The sequence below is a fragment of the Lissotriton vulgaris genome, chromosome 10 (genome assembly GCF_964263255.1).
Source record: "Lissotriton vulgaris chromosome 10, aLisVul1.2, whole genome shotgun sequence".
NCBI classification, from domain to species: Eukaryota; Metazoa; Chordata; class Amphibia; order Caudata; family Salamandridae; genus Lissotriton; species Lissotriton vulgaris.
Genome location: NC_141698.1, coordinates 535813668 through 535840508, shown reverse-complemented (window position 1 = coordinate 535840508; position 26841 = coordinate 535813668). Strand labels below are relative to the sequence as shown.

At 47.4% G+C, this 26841-nt stretch overlaps 47 non-coding genes across 47 annotated transcripts; all 47 read right to left on the bottom strand.

Moving 5' to 3' along the window:
- Positions 1-678: 678 nt before the first annotated feature.
- On the bottom strand, positions 679-790 carry TRNAL-CAA (transfer RNA leucine (anticodon CAA)). Its single transcript has 2 exons — positions 753-790; positions 679-724 (listed from the first exon to the last, which is right to left on the bottom strand). It is a non-coding gene; the product is annotated as a tRNA-Leu (tRNA).
- A 293-nt stretch (positions 791-1083) lies between these two features.
- TRNAV-AAC (transfer RNA valine (anticodon AAC)) lies at positions 1084-1156 on the bottom strand. The gene has a single exon. It is a non-coding gene; the product is annotated as a tRNA-Val (tRNA).
- Positions 1157-1541: 385 nt separating this feature from the next.
- On the bottom strand, positions 1542-1613 carry TRNAP-AGG (transfer RNA proline (anticodon AGG)). Its single transcript has one exon. It is a non-coding gene; the product is annotated as a tRNA-Pro (tRNA).
- A 405-nt stretch (positions 1614-2018) lies between these two features.
- TRNAV-UAC (transfer RNA valine (anticodon UAC)) lies at positions 2019-2091 on the bottom strand. The gene has a single exon. It is a non-coding gene; the product is annotated as a tRNA-Val (tRNA).
- Positions 2092-2476: 385 nt separating this feature from the next.
- On the bottom strand, positions 2477-2548 carry TRNAP-CGG (transfer RNA proline (anticodon CGG)). Its single transcript has one exon. It is a non-coding gene; the product is annotated as a tRNA-Pro (tRNA).
- Positions 2549-3480: 932 nt separating this feature from the next.
- TRNAL-CAA (transfer RNA leucine (anticodon CAA)) lies at positions 3481-3592 on the bottom strand. The gene is made up of 2 exons: positions 3555-3592; positions 3481-3526 (listed from the first exon to the last, which is right to left on the bottom strand). It is a non-coding gene; the product is annotated as a tRNA-Leu (tRNA).
- Positions 3593-3885: 293 nt separating this feature from the next.
- TRNAV-AAC (transfer RNA valine (anticodon AAC)) lies at positions 3886-3958 on the bottom strand. The gene has a single exon. It is a non-coding gene; the product is annotated as a tRNA-Val (tRNA).
- A 385-nt stretch (positions 3959-4343) lies between these two features.
- On the bottom strand, positions 4344-4415 carry TRNAP-AGG (transfer RNA proline (anticodon AGG)). Its single transcript has one exon. It is a non-coding gene; the product is annotated as a tRNA-Pro (tRNA).
- Positions 4416-5278: 863 nt separating this feature from the next.
- Positions 5279-5350, bottom strand: TRNAP-CGG (transfer RNA proline (anticodon CGG)). Its single transcript has one exon. It is a non-coding gene; the product is annotated as a tRNA-Pro (tRNA).
- A 932-nt stretch (positions 5351-6282) lies between these two features.
- TRNAL-CAA (transfer RNA leucine (anticodon CAA)) lies at positions 6283-6394 on the bottom strand. The gene is made up of 2 exons: positions 6357-6394; positions 6283-6328 (listed from the first exon to the last, which is right to left on the bottom strand). It is a non-coding gene; the product is annotated as a tRNA-Leu (tRNA).
- Positions 6395-6687: 293 nt separating this feature from the next.
- Positions 6688-6760, bottom strand: TRNAV-AAC (transfer RNA valine (anticodon AAC)). Its single transcript has one exon. It is a non-coding gene; the product is annotated as a tRNA-Val (tRNA).
- Positions 6761-7145: 385 nt separating this feature from the next.
- On the bottom strand, positions 7146-7217 carry TRNAP-AGG (transfer RNA proline (anticodon AGG)). The gene has a single exon. It is a non-coding gene; the product is annotated as a tRNA-Pro (tRNA).
- A 405-nt stretch (positions 7218-7622) lies between these two features.
- TRNAV-UAC (transfer RNA valine (anticodon UAC)) lies at positions 7623-7695 on the bottom strand. The gene has a single exon. It is a non-coding gene; the product is annotated as a tRNA-Val (tRNA).
- A 385-nt stretch (positions 7696-8080) lies between these two features.
- TRNAP-CGG (transfer RNA proline (anticodon CGG)) lies at positions 8081-8152 on the bottom strand. The gene has a single exon. It is a non-coding gene; the product is annotated as a tRNA-Pro (tRNA).
- Positions 8153-9084: 932 nt separating this feature from the next.
- Positions 9085-9196, bottom strand: TRNAL-CAA (transfer RNA leucine (anticodon CAA)). The gene is made up of 2 exons: positions 9159-9196; positions 9085-9130 (listed from the first exon to the last, which is right to left on the bottom strand). It is a non-coding gene; the product is annotated as a tRNA-Leu (tRNA).
- A 293-nt stretch (positions 9197-9489) lies between these two features.
- TRNAV-AAC (transfer RNA valine (anticodon AAC)) lies at positions 9490-9562 on the bottom strand. Its single transcript has one exon. It is a non-coding gene; the product is annotated as a tRNA-Val (tRNA).
- A 381-nt stretch (positions 9563-9943) lies between these two features.
- On the bottom strand, positions 9944-10015 carry TRNAP-AGG (transfer RNA proline (anticodon AGG)). Its single transcript has one exon. It is a non-coding gene; the product is annotated as a tRNA-Pro (tRNA).
- A 405-nt stretch (positions 10016-10420) lies between these two features.
- Positions 10421-10493, bottom strand: TRNAV-UAC (transfer RNA valine (anticodon UAC)). Its single transcript has one exon. It is a non-coding gene; the product is annotated as a tRNA-Val (tRNA).
- A 385-nt stretch (positions 10494-10878) lies between these two features.
- Positions 10879-10950, bottom strand: TRNAP-CGG (transfer RNA proline (anticodon CGG)). The gene has a single exon. It is a non-coding gene; the product is annotated as a tRNA-Pro (tRNA).
- A 932-nt stretch (positions 10951-11882) lies between these two features.
- Positions 11883-11994, bottom strand: TRNAL-CAA (transfer RNA leucine (anticodon CAA)). Its single transcript has 2 exons — positions 11957-11994; positions 11883-11928 (listed from the first exon to the last, which is right to left on the bottom strand). It is a non-coding gene; the product is annotated as a tRNA-Leu (tRNA).
- Positions 11995-12287: 293 nt separating this feature from the next.
- Positions 12288-12360, bottom strand: TRNAV-AAC (transfer RNA valine (anticodon AAC)). The gene has a single exon. It is a non-coding gene; the product is annotated as a tRNA-Val (tRNA).
- Positions 12361-12745: 385 nt separating this feature from the next.
- Positions 12746-12817, bottom strand: TRNAP-AGG (transfer RNA proline (anticodon AGG)). Its single transcript has one exon. It is a non-coding gene; the product is annotated as a tRNA-Pro (tRNA).
- A 405-nt stretch (positions 12818-13222) lies between these two features.
- TRNAV-UAC (transfer RNA valine (anticodon UAC)) lies at positions 13223-13295 on the bottom strand. Its single transcript has one exon. It is a non-coding gene; the product is annotated as a tRNA-Val (tRNA).
- Positions 13296-13680: 385 nt separating this feature from the next.
- On the bottom strand, positions 13681-13752 carry TRNAP-CGG (transfer RNA proline (anticodon CGG)). The gene has a single exon. It is a non-coding gene; the product is annotated as a tRNA-Pro (tRNA).
- Positions 13753-14684: 932 nt separating this feature from the next.
- On the bottom strand, positions 14685-14796 carry TRNAL-CAA (transfer RNA leucine (anticodon CAA)). Its single transcript has 2 exons — positions 14759-14796; positions 14685-14730 (listed from the first exon to the last, which is right to left on the bottom strand). It is a non-coding gene; the product is annotated as a tRNA-Leu (tRNA).
- Positions 14797-15088: 292 nt separating this feature from the next.
- Positions 15089-15161, bottom strand: TRNAV-AAC (transfer RNA valine (anticodon AAC)). The gene has a single exon. It is a non-coding gene; the product is annotated as a tRNA-Val (tRNA).
- A 385-nt stretch (positions 15162-15546) lies between these two features.
- TRNAP-AGG (transfer RNA proline (anticodon AGG)) lies at positions 15547-15618 on the bottom strand. The gene has a single exon. It is a non-coding gene; the product is annotated as a tRNA-Pro (tRNA).
- Positions 15619-16023: 405 nt separating this feature from the next.
- Positions 16024-16096, bottom strand: TRNAV-UAC (transfer RNA valine (anticodon UAC)). Its single transcript has one exon. It is a non-coding gene; the product is annotated as a tRNA-Val (tRNA).
- Positions 16097-16481: 385 nt separating this feature from the next.
- Positions 16482-16553, bottom strand: TRNAP-CGG (transfer RNA proline (anticodon CGG)). The gene has a single exon. It is a non-coding gene; the product is annotated as a tRNA-Pro (tRNA).
- A 932-nt stretch (positions 16554-17485) lies between these two features.
- On the bottom strand, positions 17486-17597 carry TRNAL-CAA (transfer RNA leucine (anticodon CAA)). Its single transcript has 2 exons — positions 17560-17597; positions 17486-17531 (listed from the first exon to the last, which is right to left on the bottom strand). It is a non-coding gene; the product is annotated as a tRNA-Leu (tRNA).
- A 293-nt stretch (positions 17598-17890) lies between these two features.
- TRNAV-AAC (transfer RNA valine (anticodon AAC)) lies at positions 17891-17963 on the bottom strand. The gene has a single exon. It is a non-coding gene; the product is annotated as a tRNA-Val (tRNA).
- Positions 17964-18344: 381 nt separating this feature from the next.
- TRNAP-AGG (transfer RNA proline (anticodon AGG)) lies at positions 18345-18416 on the bottom strand. The gene has a single exon. It is a non-coding gene; the product is annotated as a tRNA-Pro (tRNA).
- A 405-nt stretch (positions 18417-18821) lies between these two features.
- On the bottom strand, positions 18822-18894 carry TRNAV-UAC (transfer RNA valine (anticodon UAC)). The gene has a single exon. It is a non-coding gene; the product is annotated as a tRNA-Val (tRNA).
- Positions 18895-19279: 385 nt separating this feature from the next.
- Positions 19280-19351, bottom strand: TRNAP-CGG (transfer RNA proline (anticodon CGG)). Its single transcript has one exon. It is a non-coding gene; the product is annotated as a tRNA-Pro (tRNA).
- A 932-nt stretch (positions 19352-20283) lies between these two features.
- Positions 20284-20395, bottom strand: TRNAL-CAA (transfer RNA leucine (anticodon CAA)). The gene is made up of 2 exons: positions 20358-20395; positions 20284-20329 (listed from the first exon to the last, which is right to left on the bottom strand). It is a non-coding gene; the product is annotated as a tRNA-Leu (tRNA).
- A 293-nt stretch (positions 20396-20688) lies between these two features.
- On the bottom strand, positions 20689-20761 carry TRNAV-AAC (transfer RNA valine (anticodon AAC)). The gene has a single exon. It is a non-coding gene; the product is annotated as a tRNA-Val (tRNA).
- Positions 20762-21142: 381 nt separating this feature from the next.
- On the bottom strand, positions 21143-21214 carry TRNAP-AGG (transfer RNA proline (anticodon AGG)). The gene has a single exon. It is a non-coding gene; the product is annotated as a tRNA-Pro (tRNA).
- Positions 21215-21619: 405 nt separating this feature from the next.
- On the bottom strand, positions 21620-21692 carry TRNAV-UAC (transfer RNA valine (anticodon UAC)). The gene has a single exon. It is a non-coding gene; the product is annotated as a tRNA-Val (tRNA).
- A 385-nt stretch (positions 21693-22077) lies between these two features.
- Positions 22078-22149, bottom strand: TRNAP-CGG (transfer RNA proline (anticodon CGG)). The gene has a single exon. It is a non-coding gene; the product is annotated as a tRNA-Pro (tRNA).
- Positions 22150-23081: 932 nt separating this feature from the next.
- On the bottom strand, positions 23082-23193 carry TRNAL-CAA (transfer RNA leucine (anticodon CAA)). Its single transcript has 2 exons — positions 23156-23193; positions 23082-23127 (listed from the first exon to the last, which is right to left on the bottom strand). It is a non-coding gene; the product is annotated as a tRNA-Leu (tRNA).
- A 293-nt stretch (positions 23194-23486) lies between these two features.
- TRNAV-AAC (transfer RNA valine (anticodon AAC)) lies at positions 23487-23559 on the bottom strand. The gene has a single exon. It is a non-coding gene; the product is annotated as a tRNA-Val (tRNA).
- A 385-nt stretch (positions 23560-23944) lies between these two features.
- TRNAP-AGG (transfer RNA proline (anticodon AGG)) lies at positions 23945-24016 on the bottom strand. The gene has a single exon. It is a non-coding gene; the product is annotated as a tRNA-Pro (tRNA).
- A 405-nt stretch (positions 24017-24421) lies between these two features.
- TRNAV-UAC (transfer RNA valine (anticodon UAC)) lies at positions 24422-24494 on the bottom strand. The gene has a single exon. It is a non-coding gene; the product is annotated as a tRNA-Val (tRNA).
- Positions 24495-24879: 385 nt separating this feature from the next.
- TRNAP-CGG (transfer RNA proline (anticodon CGG)) lies at positions 24880-24951 on the bottom strand. Its single transcript has one exon. It is a non-coding gene; the product is annotated as a tRNA-Pro (tRNA).
- A 932-nt stretch (positions 24952-25883) lies between these two features.
- TRNAL-CAA (transfer RNA leucine (anticodon CAA)) lies at positions 25884-25995 on the bottom strand. The gene is made up of 2 exons: positions 25958-25995; positions 25884-25929 (listed from the first exon to the last, which is right to left on the bottom strand). It is a non-coding gene; the product is annotated as a tRNA-Leu (tRNA).
- Positions 25996-26287: 292 nt separating this feature from the next.
- Positions 26288-26360, bottom strand: TRNAV-AAC (transfer RNA valine (anticodon AAC)). Its single transcript has one exon. It is a non-coding gene; the product is annotated as a tRNA-Val (tRNA).
- Positions 26361-26745: 385 nt separating this feature from the next.
- TRNAP-AGG (transfer RNA proline (anticodon AGG)) lies at positions 26746-26817 on the bottom strand. Its single transcript has one exon. It is a non-coding gene; the product is annotated as a tRNA-Pro (tRNA).
- Between the last annotated feature and the right edge of the window lie 24 nt (positions 26818-26841).

Here is a 26841-nt window from a genome sequence, read left to right as displayed (position 1 = left end):
TTCCACACCAGAAGCAATGAAGGGCCCACCATTTCTTGCGCCTGAGAAAGAGGTGTTTGATATTTGGATTCAAACGCGCCCGCTCAGCGCTCGATCAGGCTCGATCAGGCGAGATTTATATGAGTGGCTCACAGGCCTGAAACATTCACCTGGGAGACCCAGAGTGGCTGACTTCCCAGTATGGCCATTGTTGGGCGAGTCTCCTCCTTTCCTCCTGCCTCAATCTAGAATTGGCTGCAAATCACAAGAGGGAGTGCAATGTCCGTGTGTAGTGCCTACTACCAGCTACCTCTCTGTCTTCCTTATGTAAATTAGAATTTTCAAGGGGGGACCATTGGCAATCTGCTCCTCCCACATAACCAGGAAGCCCTGTTGAACATGTCTGCCTGTGTTGTTGCAGGGACAGTGCCTTCTCTGCCAAAAAGGTGGCAGGAGAGCCTCACAACAAATGATGGGATCAACTGCTTATTTCGAAACCCAGCAAGGCAGTTACTGTGATGGATTGCAAATGTAATGGAAGGTGTGCCTGCGGTGTCACTTTCAGAAATACATGGAATTGTGATTGAGGGCCCAGCCTGGTGGATTTCTCTTTATTTACTACAGGTTCCCGCAAATATTGTGGTGTGTGTGGGGAATGCACTGCAAAAATTAGGAAGACTTAAGGGTGTAAAAGGGACCTGTCAGAAGTGGGATTTGAACCCACGCCTCCATGAGGAGACCAGAAGGCTCAGCATCACTGAAGATCAAGCTCTCTTGAGTCTGGCGCCTTAGACCACTCGGCCATCCTGACGGCTCAGGGTGTGCTTAGTTCTGACTTTTCTGTCTGCACCTGCCAACGTTTCCACTTACAACGTTCACAGAAATGTCACAGGTGTAAAGGCCCCAACAATACAACATAGCTCACACAAAATAAAAATAGGCCCAAGAACAACCCCCAGATGATCGATGGAGATAACTTTGTTTCGTCTGCAAAGGTAAAAAAAAATTCTCGCGGCTCACCGTGTTCAAAGACCACCTCTTCTTAAACTTGCATTGAGATAATAAGGTTTTAGAGTGTGCACAAAAAAAGCATCCAATGCACAGTGTTTCTGCCCCGTCTCGAACCGGGGACCTTTCGCGTGTTAGGCGAACGTGATGACCACTACACTACAGAAACTACCTTGGTGCTTTCTACTGTTAGAGGAAAGTTTCTCTCAAGTCTTCACCCTACTTCTATTCTGCTGTATCAGCAGCGGCTCAGAATGTGCAGAACAAGTGTGAAAACCTCAGAGATATCATCCAACATGCTTGCAATTAGACGTATTCAAAACTCACTTGTGCAGGCATCGACAGGCAAATATCTGATGCCTAAATGCCAGCGAGTACAGCTTGGGAAAGCATCACCTGGGACACACTGAGACTAAGCAGGTAGGCAGATAAAGCATGGTGATCCATTTTTCTTCTGAGGTTAGAAATATGTTGTGCAACAATGCACCCAGTATAACGAGAAATAGTCAGGCATAGTGCTTTTTTAGTAGGGTTTGTATGTTTACCTCTAAAAAGGGCTCGTCCGGGATTTGAACCCGGGACCTCTCGCACCCTAAGCGAGAATCATACCCCTAGACCAACGAGCCACGCAAGAGTCACCTCTGACACGGCTCCAGGGGTTAGTGGCAGCTAGCCAGTACATGCTGCTCTGTTCTGCAATATGATTGCTGTCTTTTCCATGACCGTCATCAAACAAGAAATTAAAAAGCCTCTGTCCTTCAGACAGTTTGTTTGCTTTAAGTGTCTGCTCGTGGTGAGGACAAGAGAAGCATTTCTTCTCTCATGCCTTGCTTTCATGAAGTAGGCCCACCCTACAGAGCAAAGTGCGAGCAAGCGAATGGCGCAAGCTATCGTCACTTCTCTTTTCGAGCTGTCACTGAGATCTCTGGAGCACACTACGTCAGGCTGGTGAGGAATAGACAGCCTCTATTATCTCAGCTTTTCTATAAAGTGAGCCAGTAAATGCAAACACTGTGAAAAACAGCAAGCTGCATTTCTGCCCGGTCTCGAACCAGGGACCTTTCGCGTGTAAGGCGAACGTGATAACCACTACACTACAGAAACAGACACTACCTCAGGAATCTTGTTGGCGTGTATTGGGTTGGAACGCACAGACTAAGGGCCAACGTCCTTGAAGCTCAAAGTTGGGCTCTCCTTACCCGGTCTCTCTTTCTTTGGAAGACAGGAATGAGGACCACTTTTTTCCCCAAGAGGCGATTTTGAAACCATATCCTGAAATGACACTAGAAAAACTCTTTGCATGTAATGTTCCTACACTGCTGGTCCAGCCCAGAAAAGCAGTTGCAAGGAAGTCCTGCACTCCTTTATCATGTCAAAAGTGGAAAATAGCGTGCAGGGTAAGGAACCTTCTCGACATACACAGCGTCTTATAGCATTGAAAAGAAGAAAGGCTCCTATATGACAAGCAGCCTGAAAACTTCCACAGGATGGGCTCGTCCGGGATTTGAACCCGGGACCTCTCGCACCCGAAGCGAGAATCATACCCCTAGACCAACAAGCCTGAGTGGCCAGGAGACATTTTGAACAATTACTGAAGCGTCTTTCAGAAAACAGCAGGGCTATTTGGCTCGTCTCCCTATAAGTGAGCCACACAAAGTCATGTTTTCTCTCAAGTTGTTGTTTTTTCACTCCAGCAAGGAAGGGGGCAGCCAATCTCCTATCGGCCAGTGAGCAGTAAAAAGGCACAGATGAGAACAGCAAGCACTTTCTGGCACTTGTACTCCTCTGCAAGTCCTGGACCCTTGCTCCATAGACTTCCACACCAGAAGCAATGAAGGGCCCACCATTTCTTGCGCCTGAGAAAGAGGTGTTTGATATTTGGATTCAAACGCGCCCGCTCAGCGCTCGATCAGGCTCGATCAGGCGAGATTTATATGAGTGGCTCACAGGCCTGAAACATTCACCTGGGAGACCCAGAGTGGCTGACTTCCCAGTATGGCCATTGTTGGGCGAGTCTCCTCCTTTCCTCCTGCCTCAATCTAGAATTGGCTGCAAATCACAAGAGGGAGTGCAATGTCCGTGTGTAGTGCCTACTACCAGCTACCTCTCTGTCTTCCTTATGTAAATTAGAATTTTCAAGGGGGGACCATTGGCAATCTGCTCCTCCCACATAACCAGGAAGCCCTGTTGAACATGTCTGCCTGTGTTGTTGCAGGGACAGTGCCTTCTCTGCCCAAAAGGTGGCAGGAGAGCCTCACAACAAATGATGGGATCAACTGCTTATTTCGAAACCCAGCAAGGCAGTTACTGTGATGGATTGCAAATGTAATGGAAGGTGTGCCTGCGGTGTCACTTTCAGAAATACATGGAATTGTGATTGAGGGCCCAGCCTGGTGGATTTCTCTTTATTTACTACAGGTTCCCGCAAATATTGTGGTGTGTGTGGGGAATGCACTGCAAAAATTAGGAAGACTTAAGGGTGTAAAAGGGACCTGTCAGAAGTGGGATTTGAACCCACGCCTCCATGAGGAGACCAGAAGGCTCAGCATCACTGAAGATCAAGCTCTCTTGAGTCTGGCGCCTTAGACCACTCGGCCATCCTGACGGCTCAGGGTGTGCTTAGTTCTGACTTTTCTGTCTGCACCTGCCAACGTTTCCACTTACAACGTTCACAGAAATGTCACAGGTGTAAAGGCCCCAACAATACAACATAGCTCACACAAAATAAAAATAGGCCCAAGAACAACCCCCAGATGATCGATGGAGATAACTTTGTTTCGTCTGCAAAGGTAAAAAAAAATTCTCGCGGCTCACCGTGTTCAAAGACCACCTCTTCTTAAACTTGCATTGAGATAATAAGGTTTTAGAGTGTGCACAAAAAAAGCATCCAATGCACAGTGTTTCTGCCCCGTCTCGAACCGGGGACCTTTCGCGTGTTAGGTGAACGTGATGACCACTACACTACAGAAACTACCTTGGTGCTTTCTACTGTTAGAGGAAAGTTTCTCTCAAGTCTTCACCCTACTTCTATTCTGCTGTATCAGCAGCGGCTCAGAATATGCAGAACAAGTGTGAAAACCTCAGAGATATCATCCAACATGCTTGCAATTAGACGTATTCAAAACTCACTTGTGCAGGCATCGACAGGCAAATATCTGATGCCTAAATGCCAGCGAGTACAGCTTGGGAAAGCATCACCTGGGACACACTGAGACTAAGCAGGTAGGCAGATAAAGCATGGTGATCCATTTTTCTTCTGAGGTTAGAAATATGTTGTGCAACAATGCACCCAGTATAACGAGAAATAGTCAGGCATAGTGCTTTTTTAGTAGGGTTTGTATGTTTACCTCTAAAAAGGGCTCGTCCGGGATTTGAACCCGGGACCTCTCGCACCCTAAGCGAGAATCATACCCCTAGACCAACGAGCCACGCAAGAGTCACCTCTGACACGGCTCCAGGGGTTAGTGGCAGCTAGCCAGTACATGCTGCTCTGTTCTGCAATATGATTGCTGTCTTTTCCATGACCGTCATCAAACAAGAAATTAAAAAGCCTCTGTCCTTCAGACAGTTTGTTTGCTTTAAGTGTCTGCTCGTGGTGAGGACAAGAGAAGCATTTCTTCTCTCATGCCTTGCTTTCATGAAGTAGGCCCACCCTACAGAGCAAAGTGCGAGCAAGCGAATGGCGCAAGCTATCGTCACTTCTCTTTTCGAGCTGTCACTGAGATCTCTGGAGCACACTACGTCAGGCTGGTGAGGAATAGACAGCCTCTATTATCTCAGCTTTTCTATAAAGTGAGCCAGTAAATGCAAACACTGTGAAAAACAGCAAGCTGCATTTCTGCCCGGTCTCGAACCAGGGACCTTTCGCGTCTAAGGCGAACGTGATAACCACTACACTACAGAAACAGACACTACCTCAGGAATCTTGTTGGCGTGTATTGGGTTGGAACGCACAGACTAAGGGCCAACGTCCTTGAAGCTCAAAGTTGGGCTCTCCTTACCCGGTCTCTCTTTCTTTGGAAGACAGGAATGAGGACCACTTTTTTCCCCAAGAGGCGATTTTGAAACCATATCCTGAAATGACACTAGAAAAACTCTTTGCATGTAATGTTCCTACACTGCTGGTCCAGCCCAGAAAAGCAGTTGCAAGGAAGTCCTGCACTCCTTTATCATGTCAAAAGTGGAAAATAGCGTGCAGGGTAAGGAACCTTCTCGACATACACAGCGTCTTATAGCATTGAAAAGAAGAAAGGCTCCTATATGACAAGCAGCCTGAAAACTTCCACAGGATGGGCTCGTCCGGGAATTGAACCCGGGACCTCTCGCACCCGAAGCGAGAATCATACCCCTAGACCAACGAGCCTGAGTGGCCAGGAGACATTTTGAACAATTACTGAAGCGTCTTTCAGAAAACAGCAGGGCTATTTGGCTCGTCTCCCTATAAGTGAGCCACACAAAGTCATGTTTTCTCTCAAGTTGTTGTTTTTTCACTCCAGCAAGGAAGGGGGCAGCCAATCTCCTATCGGCCAGTGAGCAGTAAAAAGGCACAGATGAGAACAGCAAGCACTTTCTGGCACTTGTACTCCTCTGCAAGTCCTGGACCCTTGCTCCATAGACTTCCACACCAGAAGCAATGAAGGGCCCACCATTTCTTGCGCCTGAGAAAGAGGTGTTTGATATTTGGATTCAAACGCGCTCGCTCAGCGCTCGATCAGGCTCGATCAGGCGAGATTTATATGAGTGGCTCACAGGCCTGAAACATTCACCTGGGAGACCCAGAGTGGCTGACTTCCCAGTATGGCCATTGTTGGGCGAGTCTCCTCCTTTCCTCCTGCCTCAATCTAGAATTGGCTGCAAATCACAAGAGGGAGTGCAATGTCCGTGTGTAGTGCCTACTACCAGCTACCTCTCTGTCTTCCTTATGTAAATTAGAATTTTCAAGGGGGGACCATTGGCAATCTGCTCCTCCCACATAACCAGGAAGCCCTGTTGAACATGTCTGCCTGTGTTGTTGCAGGGACAGTGCCTTCTCTGCCCAAAAGGTGGCAGGAGAGCCTCACAACAAATGATGGGATCAACTGCTTATTTCGAAACCCAGCAAGGCAGTTACTGTGATGGATTGCAAATGTAATGGAAGGTGTGCCTGCGGTGTCACTTTCAGAAATACATGGAATTGTGATTGAGGGCCCAGCCTGGTGGATTTCTCTTTATTTACTACAGGTTCCCGCAAATATTGTGGTGTGTGTGGGGAATGCACTGCAAAAATTAGGAAGACTTAAGGGTGTAAAAGGGACCTGTCAGAAGTGGGATTTGAACCCACGCCTCCATGAGGAGACCAGAAGGCTCAGCATCACTGAAGATCAAGCTCTCTTGAGTCTGGCGCCTTAGACCACTCGGCCATCCTGACGGCTCAGGGTGTGCTTAGTTCTGACTTTTCTGTCTGCACCTGCCAACGTTTCCACTTACAACGTTCACAGAAATGTCACAGGTGTAAAGGCCCCAACAATACAACATAGCTCACACAAAATAAAAATAGGCCCAAGAACAACCCCCAGATGATCGATGGAGATAACTTTGTTTCGTCTGCAAAGGTAAAAAAAAATTCTCGCGGCTCACCGTGTTCAAAGACCACCTCTTCTTAAACTTGCATTGAGATAATAAGGTTTTAGAGTGTGCACAAAAAAAGCATCCAATGCACAGTGTTTCTGCCCCGTCTCGAACCGGGGACCTTTCGCGTGTTAGGCGAACGTGATGACCACTACACTACAGAAACTACCTTGGTGCTTTCTACTGTTAGAGGAAAGTTTCTCTCAAGTCTTCACCCTACTTCTATTCTGCTGTATCAGCAGCGGCTCAGAATGTGCAGAACAAGTGTGAAAACCTCAGAGATATCATCCAACATGCTTGCAATTAGACGTATTCAAAACTCACTTGTGCAGGCATCGACAGGCAAATATCTGATGCCTAAATGCCAGCGAGTACAGCTTGGGAAAGCATCACCTGGGACACACTGAGACTAAGCAGGTAGGCAGATAAAGCATGGTGATCCATTTTTCTTCTGAGGTTAGAAATATGTTGTGCAACAATGCACCCAGTATAACGAGAAATAGTCAGGCATAGTGCTTTTTTAGTAGGGTTTGTATGTTTACCTCTAAAAAGGGCTCGTCCGGGATTTGAACCCGGGACCTCTCGCACCCTAAGCGAGAATCCTACCCCTAGACCAACGAGCCACGCAAGAGTCACCTCTGACACGGCTCCAGGGGTTAGTGGCAGCTAGCCAGTACATGCTGCTCTGTTCTGCAATATGATTGCTGTCTTTTCCATGACCGTCATCAAACAAGAAATTAAAAAGCCTCTGTCCTTCAGACAGTTTGTTTGCTTTAAGTGTCTGCTCGTGGTGAGGACAAGAGAAGCATTTCTTCTCTCATGCCTTGCTTTCATGAAGTAGGCCCACCCTACAGAGCAAAGTGCGAGCAAGCGAATGGCGCAAGCTATCGTCACTTCTCTTTTCGAGCTGTCACTGAGATCTCTGGAGCACACTACGTCAGGCTGGTGAGGAATAGACAGCCTCTATTATCTCAGCTTTTCTATAAAGTGAGCCAGTAAATGCAAACACTGTGAAAAACAGCAAGCTGCATTTCTGCCCGGTCTCGAACCAGGGACCTTTCGCGTGTAAGGCGAACGTGATAACCACTACACTACAGAAACAGACACTACCTCAGGAATCTTGTTGGCGTGTATTGGGTTGGAACGCACAGACTAAGGGCCAACGTCCTTGAAGCTCAAAGTTGGGCTCTCCTTACCCGGTCTCTCTTTCTTTGGAAGACAGGAATGAGGACCACTTTTTTCCCCAAGAGGCGATTTTGAAACCATATCCTGAAATGACACTAGAAAAACTCTTTGCATGTAATGTTCCTACACTGCTGGTCCAGCCCAGAAAAGCAGTTGCAAGGAAGTCCTGCACTCCTTTATCATGTCAAAAGTGGAAAATAGCGTGCAGGGTAAGGAACCTTCTCGACATACACAGCGTCTTATAGCATTGAAAAGAAGAAAGGCTCCTATATGACAAGCAGCCTGAAAACTTCCACAGGATGGGCTCGTCCGGGATTTGAACCCGGGACCTCTCGCACCCGAAGCGAGAATCATACCCCTAGACCAACGAGCCTGAGTGGCCAGGAGACATTTTGAACAATTACTGAAGCGTCTTTCAGAAAACAGCAGGGCTATTTGGCTCGTCTCCCTATAAGTGAGCCACACAAAGTCATGTTTTCTCTCAAGTTGTTGTTTTTTCACTCCAGCAAGGAAGGGGGCAGCCAATCTCCTATCGGCCAGTGAGCAGTAAAAAGGCACAGATGAGAACAGCAAGCACTTTCTGGCACTTGTACTCCTCTGCAAGTCCTGGACCCTTGCTCCATAGACTTCCACACCAGAAGCAATGAAGGGCCCACCATTTCTTGCGCCTGAGAAAGAGGTGTTTGATATTTGGATTCAAACGCGCCCGCTCAGCGCTCGATCAGGCTCGATCAGGCGAGATTTATATGAGTGGCTCACAGGCCTGAAACATTCACCTGGGAGACCCAGAGTGGCTGACTTCCCAGTATGGCCATTGTTGGGCGAGTCTCCTCCTTTCCTCCTGCCTCAATCTAGAATTGGCTGCAAATCACAAGAGGGAGTGCAATGTCCGTGTGTAGTGCCTACTACCAGCTACCTCTCTGTCTTCCTTATGTAAATTAGAATTTTCAAGGGGGGACCATTGGCAATCTGCTCCTCCCACATAACCAGGAAGCCCTGTTGAACATGTCTGCCTGTGTTGTTGCAGGGACAGTGCCTTCTCTGCCAAAAAGGTGGCAGGAGAGCCTCACAACAAATGATGGGATCAACTGCTTATTTCGAAACCCAGCAAGGCAGTTACTGTGATGGATTGCAAATGTAATGGAAGGTGTGCCTGAGGTGTCACTTTCAGAAATACATGGAATTGTGATTGAGGGCCCAGCCTGGTGGATTTCTCTTTATTTACTACAGGTTCCCGCAAATATTGTGGTGTGTGTGGGGAATGCACTGCAAAAATTAGGAAGACTTAAGGGTGTAAAAGGGACCTGTCAGAAGTGGGATTTGAACCCACGCCTCCATGAGGAGACCAGAAGGCTCAGCATCACTGAAGATCAAGCTCTCTTGAGTCTGGCGCCTTAGACCACTCGGCCATCCTGACGGCTCAGGGTGTGCTTAGTTCTGACTTTTCTGTCTGCACCTGCCAACGTTTCCACTTACAACGTTCACAGAAATGTCACAGGTGTAAAGGCCCCAACAATACAACATAGCTCACACAAAATAAAAATAGGCCCAAGAACAACCCCCAGATGATCGATGGAGATAACTTTGTTTCGTCTGCAAAGGTAAAAAAAAATTCTCGCGGCTCACTGTGTTCAAAGACCACCTCTTCTTAAACTTGCATTGAGATAATAAGGTTTTAGAGTGTGCACAAAAAAAGCATCCAATGCACAGTGTTTCTGCCCCGTCTCGAACCGGGGACCTTTCGCGTGTTAGGCGAACGTGATGACCACTACACTACAGAAACTACCTTGGTGCTTTCTACTGTTAGAGGAAAGTTTCTCTCAAGTCTTCACCCTACTTCTATTCTGCTGTATCAGCAGCGGCTCAGAATGTGCAGAACAAGTGTGAAAACCTCAGAGATATCATCCAACATGCTTGCAATTAGACGTATTCAAAACTCACTTGTGCAGGCATCGACAGGCAAATATCTGATGCCTAAATGCCAGCGAGTACAGCTTGGGAAAGCATGACCTGGGACACACTGAGACTAAGCAGGTAGGCAGATAAAGCATGGTGATCCATTTTTCTTCTGAGGTTAGAAATATGTTGTGCAACAATGCACCCAGTATAACGAGAAATAGTCATAGTGCTTTTTTAGTAGGGTTTGTATGTTTACCTCTAAAAAGGGCTCGTCCGGGATTTGAACCCGGGACCTCTCGCACCCTAAGCGAGAATCATACCCCTAGACCAACGAGCCACGCAAGAGTCACCTCTGACACGGCTCCAGGGGTTAGTGGCAGCTAGCCAGTACATGCTGCTCTGTTCTGCAATATGATTGCTGTCTTTTCCATGACCGTCATCAAACAAGAAATTAAAAAGCCTATGTCCTTCAGACAGTTTGTTTGCTTTAAGTGTCTGCTCGTGGTGAGGACAAGAGAAGCATTTCTTCTCTCATGCCTTGCTTTCATGAAGTAGGCCCACCCTACAGAGCAAAGTGCGAGCAAGCGAATGGCGCAAGCTATCGTCACTTCTCTTTTCGAGCTGTCACTGAGATCTCTGGAGCACACTACGTCAGGCTGGTGAGGAATAGACAGCCTCTATTATCTCAGCTTTTCTATAAAGTGAGCCAGTAAATGCAAACACTGTGAAAAACAGCAAGCTGCATTTCTGCCCGGTCTCGAACCAGGGACTTTTCGCGTGTAAGGCGAACGTGATAACCACTACACTACAGAAACAGACACTACCTCAGGAATCTTGTTGGCGTGTATTGGGTTGGAACGCACAGACTAAGGGCCAACGTCCTTGAAGCTCAAAGTTGGGCTCTCCTTACCCGGTCTCTCTTTCTTTGGAAGACAGGAATGAGGACCACTTTTTTCCCCAAGAGGCGATTTTGAAACCATATCCTGAAATGACACTAGAAAAACTCTTTGCATGTAATGTTCCTACACTGCTGGTCCAGCCCAGAAAAGCAGTTGCAAGGAAGTCCTGCACTCCTTTATCATGTCAAAAGTGGAAAATAGCGTGCAGGGTAAGGAACCTTCTCGACATACACAGCGTCTTATAGCATTGAAAAGAAGAAAGGCTCCTATATAACAAGCAGCCTGAAAACTTCCACAGGATGGGCTCGTCCGGGATTTGAACCCGGGACCTCTCGCACCCGAAGCGAGAATCATACCCCTAGACCAACGAGCCTGAGTGGCCAGGAGACATTTTGAACAATTACTGAAGCGTCTTTCAGAAAACAGCAGGGCTATTTGGCTCGTCTCCCTATAAGTGAGCCACACAAAGTCATGTTTTCTCTCAAGTTGTTGTTTTTTCACTCCAGCAAGGAAGGGGGCAGCCAATCTCCTATCGGCCAGTGAGCAGTAAAAAGGCACAGATGAGAACAGCAAGCACTTTCTGGCACTTGTACTCCTCTGCAAGTCCTGGACCCTTGCTCCATAGACTTCCACACCAGAAGCAATGAAGGGCCCACCATTTCTTGCGCCTGAGAAAGAGGTGTTTGATATTTGGATTCAAACGCGCTCGCTCAGCGCTCGATCAGGCTCGATCAGGCGAGATTTATATGAGTGGCTCACAGGCCTGAAACATTCACCTGGGAGACCCAGAGTGGCTGACTTCCCAGTATGGCCATTGTTGGGCGAGTCTCCTCCTTTCCTCCTGCCTCAATCTAGAATTGGCTGCAAATCACAAGAGGGAGTGCAATGTCCGTGTGTAGTGCCTACTACCAGCTACCTCTCTGTCTTCCTTATGTAAATTAGAATTTTCAAGGGGGGACCATTGGCAATCTGCTCCTCCCACATAACCAGGAAGCCCTGTTGAACATGTCTGCCTGTGTTGTTGCAGGGACAGTGCCTTCTCTGCCCAAAAGGTGGCAGGAGAGCCTCACAACAAATGATGGGATCAACTGCTTATTTCGAAACCCAGCAAGGCAGTTACTGTGATGGATTGCAAATGTAATGGAAGGTGTGCCTGCGGTGTCACTTTCAGAAATACATGGAATTGTGATTGAGGGCCCAGCCTGGTGGATTTCTCTTTATTTACTACAGGTTCCCGCAAATATTGTGGTGTGTGTGGGGAATGCACTGCAAAAATTAGGAAGACTTAAGGGTGTAAAAGGGACCTGTCAGAAGTGGGATTTGAACCCACGCCTCCATGAGGAGACCAGAAGGCTCAGCATCACTGAAGATCAAGCTCTCTTGAGTCTGGCGCCTTAGACCACTCGGCCATCCTGACGGCTCAGGGTGTGCTTAGTTCTGACTTTTCTGTCTGCACCTGCCAACGTTTCCACTTACAACGTTCACAGAAATGTCACAGGTGTAAAGGCCCCAACAATACAACATAGCTCACACAAAATAAAAATAGGCCCAAGAACAACCCCCAGATGATCGATGGAGATAACTTTGTTTCGTCTGCAAAGGTAAAAAAAAATTCTCGCGGCTCACCGTGTTCAAAGACCACCTCTTCTTAAACTTGCATTGAGATAATAAGGTTTTAGAGTGTGCACAAAAAAAGCATCCAATGCACAGTGTTTCTGCCCCGTCTCGAACCGGGGACCTTTCGCGTGTTAGGTGAACGTGATGACCATTACACTACAGAAACTACCTTGGTGCTTTCTACTGTTAGAGGAAAGTTTCTCTCAAGTCTTCACCCTACTTCTATTCTGCTGTATCAGCAGCGGCTCAGAATATGCAGAACAAGTGTGAAAACCTCAGAGATATCATCCAACATGCTTGCAATTAGACGTATTCAAAACTCACTTGTGCAGGCATCGACAGGCAAATATTTGATGCCTAAATGCCAGCGAGTACAGCTTGGGAAAGCATCACCTGGGACACACTGAGACTAAGCAGGTAGGCAGATAAAGCATGGTGATCCATTTTTCTTCTGAGGTTAGAAATATGTTGTGCAACAATGCACCCAGTATAACGAGAAATAGTCAGGCATAGTGCTTTTTTAGTAGGGTTTGTATGTTTACCTCTAAAAAGGGCTCGTCCGGGATTTGAACCCGGGACCTCTCGCACCCTAAGCGAGAATCATACCCCTAGACCAACGAGCCACGCAAGAGTCACCTCTGACACGGCTCCAGGGGTTAGTGGCAGCTAGCCAGTACATGCTGCTCTGTTCTGCAATATGATTGCTGTCTTTTCCATGACCGTCATCAAACAAGAAATTAAAAAGCCTCTGTCCTTCAGACAGTTTGTTTGCTTTAAGTGTCTGCTCGTGGTGAGGACAAGAGAAGCATTTCTTCTCTCATGCCTTGCTTTCATGAAGTAGGCCCACCCTACAGAGCAAAGTGCGAGCAAGCGAATGGCGCAAGCTATCGTCACTTCTCTTTTCGAGCTGTCACTGAGATCTCTGGAGCACACTACGTCAGGCTGGTGAGGAATAGACAGCCTCTATTATCTCAGCTTTTCTATAAAGTGAGCCAGTAAATGCAAACACTGTGAAAAACAGCAAGCTGCATTTCTGCCCGGTCTCGAACCAGGGACCTTTCGCGTGTAAGGCGAACGTGATAACCACTACACTACAGAAACAGACACTACCTCAGGAATCTTGTTGGCGTGTATTGGGTTGGAACGCACAGACTAAGGGCCAACGTCCTTGAAGCTCAAAGTTGGGCTCTCCTTACCCGGTCTCTCTTTCTTTGGAAGACAGGAATGAGGACCACTTTTTTCCCCAAGAGGCGATTTTGAAACCATATCCTGAAATGACACTAGAAAAACTCTTTGCATGTAATGTTCCTACACTGCTGGTCCAGCCCAGAAAAGCAGTTGCAAGGAAGTCCTGCACTCCTTTATCATGTCAAAAGTGGAAAATAGCGTGCAGGGTAAGGAACCTTCTCGACATACACAGCGTCTTATAGCATTGAAAAGAAGAAAGGCTCCTATATGACAAGCAGCCTGAAAACTTCCACAGGATGGGCTCGTCCGGGATTTGAACCCGGGACCTCTCGCACCCGAAGCGAGAATCATACCCCTAGACCAACGAGCCTGAGTGGCCAGGAGACATTTTGAACAATTACTGAAGCGTCTTTCAGAAAACAGCAGGGCTATTTGGCTCGTCTCCCTATAAGTGAGCCACACAAAGTCATGTTTTCTCTCAAGTTGTTGTTTTTTCACTCCAGCAAGGAAGGGGGCAGCCAATCTCCTATCGGCCAGTGAGCAGTAAAAAGGCACAGATGAGAACAGCAAGCACTTTCTGGCACTTGTACTCCTCTGCAAGTCCTGGACCCTTGCTCCATAGACTTCCACACCAGAAGCAATGAAGGGCCCACCATTTCTTGCGCCTGAGAAAGAGGTGTTTGATATTTGGATTCAAACGCGCTCGCTCAGCGCTCGATCAGGCTCGATCAGGCGAGATTTATATGAGTGGCTCACAGGCCTGAAACATTCACCTGGGAGACCCAGAGTGGCTGACTTCCCAGTATGGCCATTGTTGGGCGAGTCTCCTCCTTTCCTCCTGCCTCAATCTAGAATTGGCTGCAAATCACAAGAGGGAGTGCAATGTCCGTGTGTAGTGCCTACTACCAGCTACCTCTTTGTCTTCCTTATGTAAATTAGAATTTTCAAGGGGGGACCATTGGCAATCTGCTCCTCCCACATAACCAGGAAGCCCTGTTGAACATGTCTGCCTGTGTTGTTGCAGGGACAGTGCCTTCTCTGCCCAAAAGGTGGCAGGAGAGCCTCACAACAAATGATGGGATCAACTGCTTATTTCGAAACCCAGCAAGGCAGTTACTGTGGTGGATTGCAAATGTAATGGAAGGTGTGCCTGCGGTGTCACTTTCAGAAATACATGGAATTGTGATTGAGGGCCCAGCCTGGTGGATTTCTCTTTATTTACTACAGGTTCCCGCAAATATTGTGGTGTGTGTGGGGAATGCACTGCAAAAATTAGGAAGACTTAAGGGTGTAAAAGGGACCTGTCAGAAGTGGGATTTGAACCCACGCCTCCATGAGGAGACCAGAAGGCTCAGCATCACTGAAGATCAAGCTCTCTTGAGTCTGGCGCCTTAGACCACTCGGCCATCCTGACGGCTCAGGGTGTGCTTAGTTCTGACTTTTCTGTCTGCACCTGCCAACGTTTCCACTTACAACGTTCACAGAAATGTCACAGGTGTAAAGGCCCCAACAATACAACATAGCTCACACAAAATAAAAATAGGCCCAAGAACAACCCCCAGATGATCGATGGAGATAACTTTGTTTCGTCTGCAAAGGTAAAAAAAATTCTCGCGGCTCACCGTGTTCAAAGACCACCTCTTCTTAAACTTGCATTGAGATAATAAGGTTTTAGAGTGTGCACAAAAAAAGCATCCAATGCACAGTGTTTCTGCCCCGTCTCGAACCGGGGACCTTTCGCGTGTTAGGCGAACGTGATGACCACTACACTACAGAAACTACCTTGGTGCTTTCTACTGTTAGAGGAAAGTTTCTCTCAAGTCTTCACCCTACTTCTATTCTGCTGTATCAGCAGCGGCTCAGAATGTGCAGAACAAGTGTGAAAACCTCAGAGATATCATCCAACATGCTTGCAATTAGACGTATTCAAAACTCACTTGTGCAGGCATCGACAGGCAAATATCTGATGCCTAAATGCCAGCGAGTACAGCTTGGGAAAGCATCACCTGGGACACACTGAGACTAAGCAGGTAGGCAGATAAAGCATGGTGATCCATTTTTCTTCTGAGGTTAGAAATATGTTGTGCAACAATGCACCCAGTATAACGAGAAATAGTCAGGCATAGTGCTTTTTTAGTAGGGTTTGTATGTTTACCTCTAAAAAGGGCTCGTCCGGGATTTGAACCCGGGACCTCTCGCACCCTAAGCGAGAATCATACCCCTAGACCAACGAGCCACGCAAGAGTCACCTCTGACACGGCTCCAGGGGTTAGTGGCAGCTAGCCAGTACATGCTGCTCTGTTCTGCAATATGATTGCTGTCTTTTCCATGACCGTCATCAAACAAGAAATTAAAAAGCCTCTGTCCTTCAGACAGTTTGTTTGCTTTAAGTGTCTGCTCGTGGTGAGGACAAGAGAAGCATTTCTTCTCTCATGCCTTGCTTTCATGAAGTAGGCCCACCCTACAGAGCAAAGTGCGAGCAAGCGAATGGCGCAAGCTATCGTCACTTCTCTTTTCGAGCTGTCACTGAGATCTCTGGAGCACACTACGTCAGGCTGGTGAGGAATAGACAGCCTCTATTATCTCAGCTTTTCTATAAAGTGAGCCAGTAAATGCAAACACTGTGAAAAACAGCAAGCTGCATTTCTGCCCGGTCTCGAACCAGGGACCTTTCGCGTGTAAGGCGAACGTGATAACCACTACACTACAGAAACAGACACTACCTCAGGAATCTTGTTGGCGTGTATTGGGTTGGAACGCACAGACTAAGGGCCAACGTCCTTGAAGCTCAAAGTTGGGCTCTCCTTACCCGGTCTCTCTTTCTTTGGAAGACAGGAATGAGGACCACTTTTTTCCCCAAGAGGCGATTTTGAAACCATATCCTGAAATGACACTAGAAAAACTCTTTGCATGTAATGTTCCTACACTGCTGGTCCAGCCCAGAAAAGCAGTTGCAAGGAAGTCCTGCACTCCTTTATCATGTCAAAAGTGGAAAATAGCGTGCAGGGTAAGGAACCTTCTCGACATACACAGCGTCTTATAGCATTGAAAAGAAGAAAGGCTCCTATATGACAAGCAGCCTGAAAACTTCCACAGGATGGGCTCGTCCGGGATTTGAACCCGGGACCTCTCGCACCCGAAGCGAGAATCATACCCCTAGACCAACGAGCCTGAGTGGCCAGGAGACATTTTGAACAATTACTGAAGCGTCTTTCAGAAAACAGCAGGGCTATTTGGCTCGTCTCCCTATAAGTGAGCCACACAAAGTCATGTTTTCTCTCAAGTTGTTGTTTTTTCACTCCAGCAAGGAAGGGGGCAGCCAATCTCCTATCGGCCAGTGAGCAGTAAAAAGGCACAGATGAGAACAGCAAGCACTTTCTGGCACTTGTACTCCTCTGCAAGTCCTGGACCCTTGCTCCATAGACTTCCACACCAGAAGCAATGAAGGGCCCACCATTTCTTGCGCCTGAGAAAGAGGTGTTTGATATTTGGATTCAAACGCGCCCGCTCAGCGCTCGATCAGGCTCGATCAGGCGAGATTTATATGAGTGGCTCACAGGCCTGAAACATTCACCTGGGAGACCCAGAGTGGCTGACTTCCCAGTATGGCCATTGTTGGGCGAGTCTCCTCCTTTCCTCCTGCCTCAATCTAGAATTGGCTGCAAATCACAAGAGGGAGTGCAATGTCCGTGTGTAGTGCCTACTACCAGCTACCTCTCTGTCTTCCTTATGTAAATTAGAATTTTCAAGGGGGGACCATTGGCAATCTGCTCCTCCCACATAACCAGGAAGCCCTGTTGAACATGTCTGCCTGTGTTGTTGCAGGGACAGTGCCTTCTCTGCCAAAAAGGTGGCAGGAGAGCCTCACAACAAATGATGGGATCAACTGCTTATTTCGAAACCCAGCAAGGCAGTTACTGTGATGGATTGCAAATGTAATGGAAGGTGTGCCTGAGGTGTCACTTTCAGAAATACATGGAATTGTGATTGAGGGCCCAGCCTGGTGGATTTCTCTTTATTTACTACAGGTTCCCGCAAATATTGTGGTGTGTGTGGGGAATGCACTGCAAAAATTAGGAAGACTTAAGGGTGTAAAAGGGACCTGTCAGAAGTGGGATTTGAACCCACGCCTCCATGAGGAGACCAGAAGGCTCAGCATCACTGAAGATCAAGCTCTCTTGAGTCTGGCGCCTTAGACCACTCGGCCATCCTGACGGCTCAGGGTGTGCTTAGTTCTGACTTTTCTGTCTGCACCTGCCAACGTTTCCACTTACAACGTTCACAGAAATGTCACAGGTGTAAAGGCCCCAACAATACAACATAGCTCACACAAAATAAAAATAGGCCCAAGAACAACCCCCAGATGATCGATGGAGATAACTTTGTTTCGTCTGCAAAGGTAAAAAAAAATTCTCGCGGCTCACTGTGTTCAAAGACCACCTCTTCTTAAACTTGCATTGAGATAATAAGGTTTTAGAGTGTGCACAAAAAAAGCATCCAATGCACAGTGTTTCTGCCCCGTCTCGAACCGGGGACCTTTCGCGTGTTAGGCGAACGTGATGACCACTACACTACAGAAACTACCTTGGTGCTTTCTACTGTTAGAGGAAAGTTTCTCTCAAGTCTTCACCCTACTTCTATTCTGCTGTATCAGCAGCGGCTCAGAATGTGCAGAACAAGTGTGAAAACCTCAGAGATATCATCCAACATGCTTGCAATTAGACGTATTCAAAACTCACTTGTGCAGGCATCGACAGGCAAATATCTGATGCCTAAATGCCAGCGAGTACAGCTTGGGAAAGCATGACCTGGGACACACTGAGACTAAGCAGGTAGGCAGATAAAGCATGGTGATCCATTTTTCTTCTGAGGTTAGAAATATGTTGTGCAACAATGCACCCAGTATAACGAGAAATAGTCATAGTGCTTTTTTAGTAGGGTTTGTATGTTTACCTCTAAAAAGGGCTCGTCCGGGATTTGAACCCGGGACCTCTCGCACCCTAAGCGAGAATCATACCCCTAGACCAACGAGCCACGCAAGAGTCACCTCTGACACGGCTCCAGGGGTTAGTGGCAGCTAGCCAGTACATGCTGCTCTGTTCTGCAATATGATTGCTGTCTTTTCCATGACCGTCATCAAACAAGAAATTAAAAAGCCTCTGTCCTTCAGACAGTTTGTTTGCTTTAAGTGTCTGCTCGTGGTGAGGACAAGAGAAGCATTTCTTCTCTCATGCCTTGCTTTCATGAAGTAGGCCCACCCTACAGAGCAAAGTGCGAGCAAGCGAATGGCGCAAGCTATCGTCACTTCTCTTTTCGAGCTGTCACTGAGATCTCTGGAGCACACTACGTCAGGCTGGTGAGGAATAGACAGCCTCTATTATCTCAGCTTTTCTATAAAGTGAGCCAGTAAATGCAAACACTGTGAAAAACAGCAAGCTGCATTTCTGCCCGGTCTCGAACCAGGGACCTTTCGCGTGTAAGGCGAACGTGATAACCACTACACTACAGAAACAGACACTACCTCAGGAATCTTGTTGGCGTGTATTGGGTTGGAACGCACAGACTAAGGGCCAACGTCCTTGAAGCTCAAAGTTGGGCTCTCCTTACCCGGTCTCTCTTTCTTTGGAAGACAGGAATGAGGACCACTTTTTTCCCCAAGAGGCGATTTTGAAACCATATCCTGAAATGACACTAGAAAAACTCTTTGCATGTAATGTTCCTACACTGCTGGTCCAGCCCAGAAAAGCAGTTGCAAGGAAGTCCTGCACTCCTTTATCATGTCAAAAGTGGAAAATAGCGTGCAGGGTAAGGAACCTTCTCGACATACACAGCGTCTTATAGCATTGAAAAGAAGAAAGGCTCCTATATGACAAGCAGCCTGAAAACTTCCACAGGATGGGCTCGTCCGGGATTTGAACCCGGGACCTCTCGCACCCGAAGCGAGAATCATACCCCTAGACCAACGAGCCTGAGTGGCCAGGAGACATTTTGAACAATTACTGAAGCGTCTTTCAGAAAACAGCAGGGCTATTTGGCTCGTCTCCCTATAAGTGAGCCACACAAAGTCATGTTTTCTCTCAAGTTGTTGTTTTTTCACTCCAGCAAGGAAGGGGGCAGCCAATCTCCTATCGGCCAGTGAGCAGTAAAAAGGCACAGATGAGAACAGCAAGCACTTTCTGGCACTTGTACTCCTCTGCAAGTCCTGGACCCTTGCTCCATAGACTTCCACACCAGAAGCAATGAAGGGCCCACCATTTCTTGCGCCTGAGAAAGAGGTGTTTGATATTTGGATTCAAACGCGCCCGCTCAGCGCTCGATCAGGCTCGATCAGGCGAGATTTATATGAGTGGCTCACAGGCCTGAAACATTCACCTGGGAGACCCAGAGTGGCTGACTTCCCAGTATGGCCATTGTTGGGCGAGTCTCCTCCTTTCCTCCTGCCTCAATCTAGAATTGGCTGCAAATCACAAGAGGGAGTGCAATGTCCGTGTGTAGTGCCTACTACCAGCTACCTCTCTGTCTTCCTTATGTAAATTAGAATTTTCAAGGGGGGACCATTGGCAATCTGCTCCTCCCACATAACCAGGAAGCCCTGTTGAACATGTCTGCCTGTGTTGTTGCAGGGACAGTGCCTTCTCTGCCAAAAAGGTGGCAGGAGAGCCTCACAACAAATGATGGGATCAACTGCTTATTTCGAAACCCAGCAAGGCAGTTACTGTGATGGATTGCAAATGTAATGGAAGGTGTGCCTGAGGTGTCACTTTCAGAAATACATGGAATTGTGATTGAGGGCCCAGCCTGGTGGATTTCTCTTTATTTACTACAGGTTCCCGCAAATATTGTGGTGTGTGTGGGGAATGCACTGCAAAAATTAGGAAGACTTAAGGGTGTAAAAGGGACCTGTCAGAAGTGGGATTTGAACCCACGCCTCCATGAGGAGACCAGAAGGCTCAGCATCACTGAAGATCAAGCTCTCTTGAGTCTGGCGCCTTAGACCACTCGGCCATCCTGACGGCTCAGGGTGTGCTTAGTTCTGACTTTTCTGTCTGCACCTGCCAACGTTTCCACTTACAACGTTCACAGAAATGTCACAGGTGTAAAGGCCCCAACAATACAACATAGCTCACACAAAATAAAAATAGGCCCAAGAACAACCCCCAGATGATCGATGGAGATAACTTTGTTTCGTCTGCAAAGGTAAAAAAAAATTCTCGCGGCTCACTGTGTTCAAAGACCACCTCTTCTTAAACTTGCATTGAGATAATAAGGTTTTAGAGTGTGCACAAAAAAAGCATCCAATGCACAGTGTTTCTGCCCCGTCTCGAACCGGGGACCTTTCGCGTGTTAGGCGAACGTGATGACCACTACACTACAGAAACTACCTTGGTGCTTTCTACTGTTAGAGGAAAGTTTCTCTCAAGTCTTCACCCTACTTCTATTCTGCTGTATCAGCAGCGGCTCAGAATGTGCAGAACAAGTGTGAAAACCTCAGAGATATCATCCAACATGCTTGCAATTAGACGTATTCAAAACTCACTTGTGCAGGCATCGACAGGCAAATATCTGATGCCTAAATGCCAGCGAGTACAGCTTGGGAAAGCATGACCTGGGACACACTGAGACTAAGCAGGTAGGCAGATAAAGCATGGTGATCCATTTTTCTTCTGAGGTTAGAAATATGTTGTGCAACAATGCACCCAGTATAACGAGAAATAGTCATAGTGCTTTTTTAGTAGGGTTTGTATGTTTACCTCTAAAAAGGGCTCGTCCGGGATTTGAACCCGGGACCTCTCGCACCCTAAGCGAGAATCATACCCCTAGACCAACGAGCCACGCAAGAGTCACCTCTGACACGGCTCCAGGGGTTAGTGGCAGCTAGCCAGTACATGCTGCTCTGTTCTGCAATATGATTGCTGTCTTTTCCATGACCGTCATCAAACAAGAAATTAAAAAGCCTATGTCCTTCAGACAGTTTGTTTGCTTTAAGTGTCTGCTCGTGGTGAGGACAAGAGAAGCATTTCTTCTCTCATGCCTTGCTTTCATGAAGTAGGCCCACCCTACAGAGCAAAGTGCGAGCAAGCGAATGGCGCAAGCTATCGTCACTTCTCTTTTCGAGCTGTCACTGAGATCTCTGGAGCACACTACGTCAGGCTGGTGAGGAATAGACAGCCTCTATTATCTCAGCTTTTCTATAAAGTGAGCCAGTAAATGCAAACACTGTGAAAAACAGCAAGCTGCATTTCTGCCCGGTCTCGAACCAGGGACTTTTCGCGTGTAAGGCGAACGTGATAACCACTACACTACAGAAACAGACACTACCTCAGGAATCTTGTTGGCGTGTATTGGGTTGGAACGCACAGACTAAGGGCCAACGTCCTTGAAGCTCAAAGTTGGGCTCTCCTTACCCGGTCTCTCTTTCTTTGGAAGACAGGAATGAGGACCACTTTTTTCCCCAAGAGGCGATTTTGAAACCATATCCTGAAATGACACTAGAAAAACTCTTTGCATGTAATGTTCCTACACTGCTGGTCCAGCCCAGAAAAGCAGTTGCAAGGAAGTCCTGCACTCCTTTATCATGTCAAAAGTGGAAAATAGCGTGCAGGGTAAGGAACCTTCTCGACATACACAGCGTCTTATAGCATTGAAAAGAAGAAAGGCTCCTATATAACAAGCAGCCTGAAAACTTCCACAGGATGGGCTCGTCCGGGATTTGAACCCGGGACCTCTCGCACCCGAAGCGAGAATCATACCCCTAGACCAACGAGCCTGAGTGGCCAGGAGACATTTTGAACAATTACTGAAGCGTCTTTCAGAAAACAGCAGGGCTATTTGGCTCGTCTCCCTATAAGTGAGCCACACAAAGTCATGTTTTCTCTCAAGTTGTTGTTTTTTCACTCCAGCAAGGAAGGGGGCAGCCAATCTCCTATCGGCCAGTGAGCAGTAAAAAGGCACAGATGAGAACAGCAAGCACTTTCTGGCACTTGTACTCCTCTGCAAGTCCTGGACCCTTGCTCCATAGACTTCCACACCAGAAGCAATGAAGGGCCCACCATTTCTTGCGCCTGAGAAAGAGGTGTTTGATATTTGGATTCAAACGCGCTCGCTCAGCGCTCGATCAGGCTCGATCAGGCGAGATTTATATGAGTGGCTCACAGGCCTGAAACATTCACCTGGGAGACCCAGAGTGGCTGACTTCCCAGTATGGCCATTGTTGGGCGAGTCTCCTCCTTTCCTCCTGCCTCAATCTAGAATTGGCTGCAAATCACAAGAGGGAGTGCAATGTCCGTGTGTAGTGCCTACTACCAGCTACCTCTCTGTCTTCCTTATGTAAATTAGAATTTTCAAGGGGGGACCATTGGCAATCTGCTCCTCCCACATAACCAGGAAGCCCTGTTGAACATGTCTGCCTGTGTTGTTGCAGGGACAGTGCCTTCTCTGCCCAAAAGGTGGCAGGAGAGCCTCACAACAAATGATGGGATCAACTGCTTATTTCGAAACCCAGCAAGGCAGTTACTGTGATGGATTGCAAATGTAATGGAAGGTGTGCCTGCGGTGTCACTTTCAGAAATACATGGAATTGTGATTGAGGGCCCAGCCTGGTGGATTTCTCTTTATTTACTACAGGTTCCCGCAAATATTGTGGTGTGTGTGGGGAATGCACTGCAAAAATTAGGAAGACTTAAGGGTGTAAAAGGGACCTGTCAGAAGTGGGATTTGAACCCACGCCTCCATGAGGAGACCAGAAGGCTCAGCATCACTGAAGATCAAGCTCTCTTGAGTCTGGCGCCTTAGACCACTCGGCCATCCTGACGGCTCAGGGTGTGCTTAGTTCTGACTTTTCTGTCTGCACCTGCCAACGTTTCCACTTACAACGTTCACAGAAATGTCACAGGTGTAAAGGCCCCAACAATACAACATAGCTCACACAAAATAAAAATAGGCCCAAGAACAACCCCCAGATGATCGATGGAGATAACTTTGTTTCGTCTGCAAAGGTAAAAAAAAATTCTCGCGGCTCACCGTGTTCAAAGACCACCTCTTCTTAAACTTGCATTGAGATAATAAGGTTTTAGAGTGTGCACAAAAAAAGCATCCAATGCACAGTGTTTCTGCCCCGTCTCGAACCGGGGACCTTTCGCGTGTTAGGTGAACGTGATGACCATTACACTACAGAAACTACCTTGGTGCTTTCTACTGTTAGAGGAAAGTTTCTCTCAAGTCTTCACCCTACTTCTATTCTGCTGTATCAGCAGCGGCTCAGAATATGCAGAACAAGTGTGAAAACCTCAGAGATATCATCCAACATGCTTGCAATTAGACGTATTCAAAACTCACTTGTGCAGGCATCGACAGGCAAATATTTGATGCCTAAATGCCAGCGAGTACAGCTTGGGAAAGCATCACCTGGGACACACTGAGACTAAGCAGGTAGGCAGATAAAGCATGGTGATCCATTTTTCTTCTGAGGTTAGAAATATGTTGTGCAACAATGCACCCAGTATAACGAGAAATAGTCAGGCATAGTGCTTTTTTAGTAGGGTTTGTATGTTTACCTCTAAAAAGGGCTCGTCCGGGATTTGAACCCGGGACCTCTCGCACCCTAAGCGAGAATCATACCCCTAGACCAACGAGCCACGCAAGAGTCACCTCTGACACGGCTCCAGGGGTTAGTGGCAGCTAGCCAGTACATGCTGCTCTGTTCTGCAATATGATTGCTGTCTTTTCCATGACCGTCATCAAACAAGAAATTAAAAAGCCTCTGTCCTTCAGACAGTTTGTTTGCTTTAAGTGTCTGCTCGTGGTGAGGACAAGAGAAGCATTTCTTCTCTCATGCCTTGCTTTCATGAAGTAGGCCCACCCTACAGAGCAAAGTGCGAGCAAGCGAATGGCGCAAGCTATCGTCACTTCTCTTTTCGAGCTGTCACTGAGATCTCTGGAGCACACTACGTCAGGCTGGTGAGGAATAGACAGCCTCTATTATCTCAGCTTTTCTATAAAGTGAGCCAGTAAATGCAAACACTGTGAAAAACAGCAAGCTGCATTTCTGCCCGGTCTCGAACCAGGGACCTTTCGCGTGTAAGGCGAACGTGATAACCACTACACTACAGAAACAGACACTACCTCAGGAATCTTGTTGGCGTGTATTGGGTTGGAACGCACAGACTAAGGGCCAACGTCCTTGAAGCTCAAAGTTGGGCTCTCCTTACCCGGTCTCTCTTTCTTTGGAAGACAGGAATGAGGACCACTTTTTTCCCCAAGAGGCGATTTTGAAACCATATCCTGAAATGACACTAGAAAAACTCTTTGCATGTAATGTTCCTACACTGCTGGTCCAGCCCAGAAAAGCAGTTGCAAGGAAGTCCTGCACTCCTTTATCATGTCAAAAGTGGAAAATAGCGTGCAGGGTAAGGAACCTTCTCGACATACACAGCGTCTTATAGCATTGAAAAGAAGAAAGGCTCCTATATGACAAGCAGCCTGAAAACTTCCACAGGATGGGCTCGTCCGGGATTTGAACCCGGGACCTCTCGCACCCGAAGCGAGAATCATACCCCTAGACCAACGAGCCTGAGTGGCCAGGAGACATTTTGAACAATTACTGAAGTGTCTTTCAGAAAACAGCAGGGCTATTTGGCTCGTCTCCCTATAAGTGAGCCACACAAAGTCATGTTTTCTCTCAAGTTGTTGTTTTTTCACTCCAGCAAGGAAGGGGGCAGCCAATCTCCTATCGGCCAGTGAGCAGTAAAAAGGCACAGATGAGAACAGCAAGCACTTTCTGGCACTTGTACTCCTCTGCAAGTCCTGGACCCTTGCTCCATAGACTTCCACACCAGAAGCAATGAAGGGCCCACCATTTCTTGCGCCTGAGAAAGAGGTGTTTGATATTTGGATTCAAACGCGCTCGCTCAGCGCTCGATCAGGCTCGATCAGGCGAGATTTATATGAGTGGCTCACAGGCCTGAAACATTCACCTGGGAGACCCAGAGTGGCTGACTTCCCAGTATGGCCATTGTTGGGCGAGTCTCCTCCTTTCCTCCTGCCTCAATCTAGAATTGGCTGCAAATCACAAGAGGGAGTGCAATGTCCGTGTGTAGTGCCTACTACCAGCTACCTCTTTGTCTTCCTTATGTAAATTAGAATTTTCAAGGGGGGACCATTGGCAATCTGCTCCTCCCACATAACCAGGAAGCCCTGTTGAACATGTCTGCCTGTGTTGTTGCAGGGACAGTGCCTTCTCTGCCCAAAAGGTGGCAGGAGAGCCTCACAACAAATGATGGGATCAACTGCTTATTTCGAAACCCAGCAAGGCAGTTACTGTGATGGATTGCAAATGTAATGGAAGGTGTGCCTGCGGTGTCACTTTCAGAAATACATGGAATTGTGATTGAGGGCCCAGCCTGGTGGATTTCTCTTTATTTACTACAGGTTCCCGCAAATATTGTGGTGTGTGTGGGGAATGCACTGCAAAAATTAGGAAGACTTAAGGGTGTAAAAGGGACCTGTCAGAAGTGGGATTTGAACCCACGCCTCCATGAGGAGACCAGAAGGCTCAGCATCACTGAAGATCAAGCTCTCTTGAGTCTGGCGCCTTAGACCACTCGGCCATCCTGACGGCTCAGGGTGTGCTTAGTTCTGACTTTTCTGTCTGCACCTGCCAACGTTTCCACTTACAACGTTCACAGAAATGTCACAGGTGTAAAGGCCCCAACAATACAACATAGCTCACACAAAATAAAAATAGGCCCAAGAACAACCCCCAGATGATCGATGGAGATAACTTTGTTTCGTCTGCAAAGGTAAAAAAAATTCTCGCGGCTCACCGTGTTCAAAGACCACCTCTTCTTAAACTTGCATTGAGATAATAAGGTTTTAGAGTGTGCACAAAAAAAGCATCCAATGCACAGTGTTTCTGCCCCGTCTCGAACCGGGGACCTTTCGCGTGTTAGGCGAACGTGATGACCACTACACTACAGAAACTACCTTGGTGCTTTCTACTGTTAGAGGAAAGTTTCTCTCAAGTCTTCACCCTACTTCTATTCTGCTGTATCAGCAGCGGCTCAGAATGTGCAGAACAAGTGTGAAAACCTCAGAGATATCATCCAACATGCTTGCAATTAGACGTATTCAAAACTCACTTGTGCAGGCATCGACAGGCAAATATCTGATGCCTAAATGCCAGCGAGTACAGCTTGGGAAAGCATCACCTGGGACACACTGAGACTAAGCAGGTAGGCAGATAAAGCATGGTGATCCATTTTTCTTCTGAGGTTAGAAATATGTTGTGCAACAATGCACCCAGTATAACGAGAAATAGTCAGGCATAGTGCTTTTTTAGTAGGGTTTGTATGTTTACCTCTAAAAAGGGCTCGTCCGGGATTTGAACCCGGGACCTCTCGCACCCTAAGCGAGAATCATACCCCTAGACCAACGAGCCACGCAAGAGTCACCTCTGACACGG